Source organism: Myotis brandtii, unplaced genomic scaffold (assembly GCF_000412655.1).
Source record: "Myotis brandtii unplaced genomic scaffold, ASM41265v1 scaffold352, whole genome shotgun sequence".
NCBI classification, from domain to species: domain Eukaryota; kingdom Metazoa; phylum Chordata; class Mammalia; order Chiroptera; family Vespertilionidae; genus Myotis; species Myotis brandtii.
In genome coordinates, this window is record NW_005363542.1 from 1,151,091 (window position 1) to 1,156,183 (window position 5,093).

The 5,093-nt window shown below is 40.5% G+C and overlaps 1 pseudogene; it reads right to left on the reverse strand.

Moving 5' to 3' along the window:
• LOC102248750 overlaps nucleotides 1-5,093 on the reverse strand; it is a 24,629-nt pseudogene that overhangs the window by 14,862 nt on the left and 4,674 nt on the right.

Genomic DNA, 5,093 nt, shown 5'->3' on the forward strand with positions numbered 1-5,093 from the left:
GCATGGCTGCCGGCTGCCATCTTGGCTGACAGTTAATTTGCATAAGGATATGCTGATTAGCCAATGGGAAGGGTAGCGGTCGTACGCCAATTACCATGTTTCTCTTTTATTAGTGTAGATGGCTATGAGCTTATTACATTACTAGAGGCCTGATGCACTGGTGGAGTTCCTCAGCCAGGCCTGTGGGGATCAGGCTGAAACTGGCTCTCTGACATTCCCTGAGGGGTCCCAGATTGTGAGAGGGGGCAGACCACACCAAGGGATCCCACCTGTGCACGATCGGGGCAGGGAGAGACGGAGGGAGGGCTCCAGGGCGTGTCTGGCCCATCTCGTCCAGTCCCAATCACCGGACCCCAGCAGCAAGCTAACCTACCAGTTGGAGCATCTGCCTTCTGGTGGTCAGTGCGCATGATAGTGACTGGTTGAATGGTTGAAAAAACAGTCGGATACTTAGCACATTAGGCTTTTATTATATAGGACTAGAGGCCCGGTGCATGAAATTCGTGCACAAGAAGGGGGTGTTTCCTCAGCCCGGCCTGCACCCTCTTCAATCCGGAACCCCTTGGACATCCCTCTTGCAATCCAGGACCCTGGCTCCTAACTGCTTACCTGCCTGCCTGCCTGATTCCCCTGACTGCTCTCCCCTGCCGGCCTGTTTGCCCTAACTGCTCTCCCCTGCCAGCCTGATTGCCCCTAATTGCCTCTGTCTTGGCCCCACCACCATGGCTTTGTCCAGAAGATGTCCAGTCTAATTGGCATATTACCCTTTTATTAGTATAGATACCTGGATTATTGCAAAAATGCTTAACTGGTATGTGTTTATTCTCTTCTCTTCTACAAAATTTTTTTTCCTTACTATTGAAAAGTAATTCTGAAGTTTTCTTAGAACACTGATTTCCACATGCCACTTTTTAATGTTAGAACTTTATTGACTCCTTGATTTTTTAAAAATACATATTTTTTTATTTCAGAGAGGAAGGGAGAGGGAGAAAGAGACAGAAACATCAATGATGAGAGAGAATTATTGATCGGCTGCCTTCTGCATGCCCCCTACTAGGGATTGAGCTTGCAACCTGGGCATGTGCCCTTGATCAGAATCGAACCCAGGACCCTTCAGTAAGCAGGCCAACGCTTTATGCACTGAGCTAAACTGGCTAGGGTAACTCCTTAATTTTTTTAGAATCATGTTTAATCACCTGTTTGACTTTTAGTACCTGGAGAGGAGGCAGTGTGTTCTAGTGGGAAAAGCACAGATTTTGGATTAGAACAAAAATAGATCCAAACCCTGTGTACAGGGTCTATATCTATTAGGTTTTGAAAAAGCAACCTAAGCTTTCAGAGTATCAGCTTACTCAACTATAAACAATGGCTATTTGTGCAGTAATGAACTAACTAGTATCAGACTGGTGAAGCCCTCTGACTGGGCTTTTATGGAGAGAATGCAGTGAGCGGATTCAGTCAGAAGAATATATATGAACTACAAAAATAAAATGAAATTGTGGAGTCTGGTTTTCCTTCACAATGCATGTGAAGAGAAAAATATTTCAAGTTTTATCAGACTTAAAAGATATGGACATTTTCTTCTCACATTCTTTTAAAGAAATCACGTCTGATCCAAGTGCATGACACTCTTGGGTAGAGAATAATGGGAAGTGTTAACTCTATAAATCTTTTCTTTCTTTACAAATCATTTAGAGCCACATATTCTAAATGGCTATGGGTGAGGGGAAATGTACAATCCAATTTGTTTGAAATAGGGGGTTCATGACAGGGAATGACTGGATCAGTCTCCACTTTATTGAGCTGCTCATCCAGGGCCTGCTGTGATACGGCTACTGGCAGCTCCCCAATGCAGTCCACTCTAATCAGCTTCTTTACTCATTGTTTCCCAGACACATTCTGCCCCAAGGTATTCTTGCTTGTATTTTCTTCTCCACCTAGCCAATGTCTACACATTAGTCAAAGCACAATGAAAGCATGTACTACTTCCAGCATAAAGCCATTCTTGATTACCTCAGCTCATATTACGTTTCTTTTTTTTTTGGTTTGAAATTATGGAATTGACTATCCATATAGGATTAACAGACATTGGAGAGGTCCAGTGTCTGGGGAACCTACCTTCAAATCAGTCGGAATTGTAAGGATACCAACTTCTGTGACCTTCGCATTTGAACTTCTGTAGTTTTCTGGAGTGCCTAGCAATACAATGATCATCCTATACTAAAGAGCTAATATACTAATTAGACCAAACAGCCGAACGACCTTCCGGACATCCTTCCGGATGACGTTCAATCTAAACAAAGCTGGAGCTTCAAGGGCCAGCCAAGGCTGCGAGGGGCTGCAAGGGCCAGCTGGGGCTGTGAGGGGCTGCAAGGGCTGGCTGGGGCTGCAAGGGCCAAGCCCCTTGCATGAATTTCGTGCATCGGGCCTCTAGTATGATAATAATGTAACATTTTTTGAGTACCTACTCCATGACACACATCATGCTAAGCTCTTTCTACATATTATTTCATCTTGACAGTAGTCCTATGAGATGAGTATTTGTATTATTATCCCTATTTTACAGGTGAGGACACCAGTGCTTAGAGATGTTCAGTGACCTTTTGCTTACCCAAGTCCACATAGCTAATTGACAGGTTCTGGATTTGAAAACAAGTTGGCCTTGTAGGTCACCAGTACCAGGCTTCTTTTCATCACTCTTTGCTTCTCTTGAGATGGTTGGAAGGTAAAAATTTACTCCTTTGTGAACAATAATTGAGGCTTCCTGACTTGAACCAATCATTAATTTAACACCATGCCGCCTTAGACAGTTGTTTCACTTTTCAAGGCATGATTCCCTCAGTTTGTTCAAACTTCTGCAGGGAAGGGCAAACTTTATTACTTTACATTCTCCACAATGACTAGCAAAGTACCTGGAAAATAACAACAGAAAAAGTATTTGCTGCTTTTTGCCCTGCATTGATTTATTTGCCCATATCCACTTTAAAGATACTTATTTACTAGACTGGGGTCATGGGCTGACCCTAGTGCTAGATCCATGAAGTCCTCTGAATAGGTTCTATGTGGCTTAAGAAATCATCCCAGACTATTGCCATGGAAGTTCTAGATGGTTCAATGACAGTTAATGGATGTTTCTAAGAAGTAACATTTATTTTTTAATGGAAATTCTTTAATAATCCTTTATTCATGATTTGAAAAATAAATATAAAAATTAGGGATCCTTCTGCTGCTTGTTATGAGAAGTGACCTTTTTATCTTAATTACCACCATAGGATCCAGATCACATAATATTTGATACCATGAGTATTTGCAATTTTTAAAGGGAAAATTAACTATTGTGCAAAATAAAAATATTTTCTATAAAATATCTAATGCAGTGTACAACCAGTAGGTGGATTCTCTGTTTCTTCTGCTCACTGATTTAGAAAGCCAGTAATAAAGATAGAGCTAGTTATATTGAGAGATGATTTTCTTTCATTTTTTAAAAAATATATTTTTATTGATTTCAGAGAGAGGAGGGGAAAGAGAGACATAAACATCAATGAGAGAGAAAAATCAATCAGCTGTCTCCTACATGCCACCCAGTGGGCATCAGGCACACAATCCAGATATGTGCCCTGACTGGGAATTGAACCATTGACTTATTGGTGCATGGGATGACACTCAACCAACTGAACCATACTGGCCAGGCGAGAGGTGATTTTCTTGACACACCATCAAGATGGAAAGTACAAGGATAACAAAAGTGATAGTAGTCTGGGTCATTGTGTCAGGAAGAATTCTGAGGCTGTGCCTGGCCTCAGAGAGAAGGAAAGCCACAATCAATTAGTGATTCCTAACATACAGGAGGGAGAGTGGTAGCAGGTGTGCTATATAACTGTTATACCTGGACCAGTGCTTTGATTTATTTCTTAATGAAGAAATAGCTAATAGTTATTTCTAGGGAAATAGCTTTTCCCTTATTCATGGTCTTTCCTACTTTCCAAACTCCTAGTAAATACTCTAGGTCTACAAGATGTTTCAAGTGTAGCCACCAAAGGGAGCAAGCAAAAGGTGACAGGTACACACCCAGAGAATCAACTCCTGACCTTAGTTTTATTGTGACTGTACTTGACCACCTAAACTCAATTAGCCAGAGACTAGCAAAAGAGATAATGCAAGCAGTGAAGGAGGGAAGTTGGGCCACAAAACTGTGCCTTGAAACTACATTCACCTGCACTCCATGTGTCAGCTCTGATGTCAATACAAAGATATTTTGATGGTGAAAAACACTGTAGAATCAGTGTATTATAATAAAAATTGGGGCAAGAATAAACTGTGTAATATTCTTTTTTGTGTTTTGATTCAAAAGCAATTGTCATCCAAATCCAATTTCAGAATCATTATTTTTGTTGAAAAAATACTAAATATGAAAAGGAGGGGTCACAGCTTGAGTTTCTGATATTGTGCCAGATTTATCGAGTCAAGCAAAGAACTGACATTTGGAAATGCTCTTGTTTACCTGTCCATCTAGAAACTGCTCTCTAGAGATCACTGCCAAAGGGGCCAAACAGTCTTCACTAATTTTCTGGTCACAATAAAGATTCATGCCCAAGATTCCAAAGTAAGAAGGAATAGAAATTATTAATTTGTTTACTTATAATTTCACTCAGAAAATATTTTTCAACCTTATTTTTTAAAAATATGTTTTTATTGATTTCAGAGAAAGGTAGGGAGAGGGAGAGAGATAGAAACATCAATGAGAAACATCGGTGAGAAACATAGATTGGCTGCCTCCTGCATGCCCTCTACTGGGGATCAAGCCTGTAACCGAGGCAGTTGTCCTGACTGGAAATTGAACTGGTGACCTCCGGGAACACGGGAGGATGCTCAACCTTATTCTTAACATTTCTTTAATCTTTAAATTTCTGTTTGTTTTTCTGTAATTTCAGAAAATGTACTATTAGAAAAACTATATTACAGATAAATTTATGTATTTTTGTACTTCCAAACATTACTTGAAAAGTGTAATGATTATATCTCTTTGACTCTCTAAGGAGGCAATATACTCCTGTTCTGACATTTTCTCTCTCTCTCTCTCTCTCTCTCTCTCT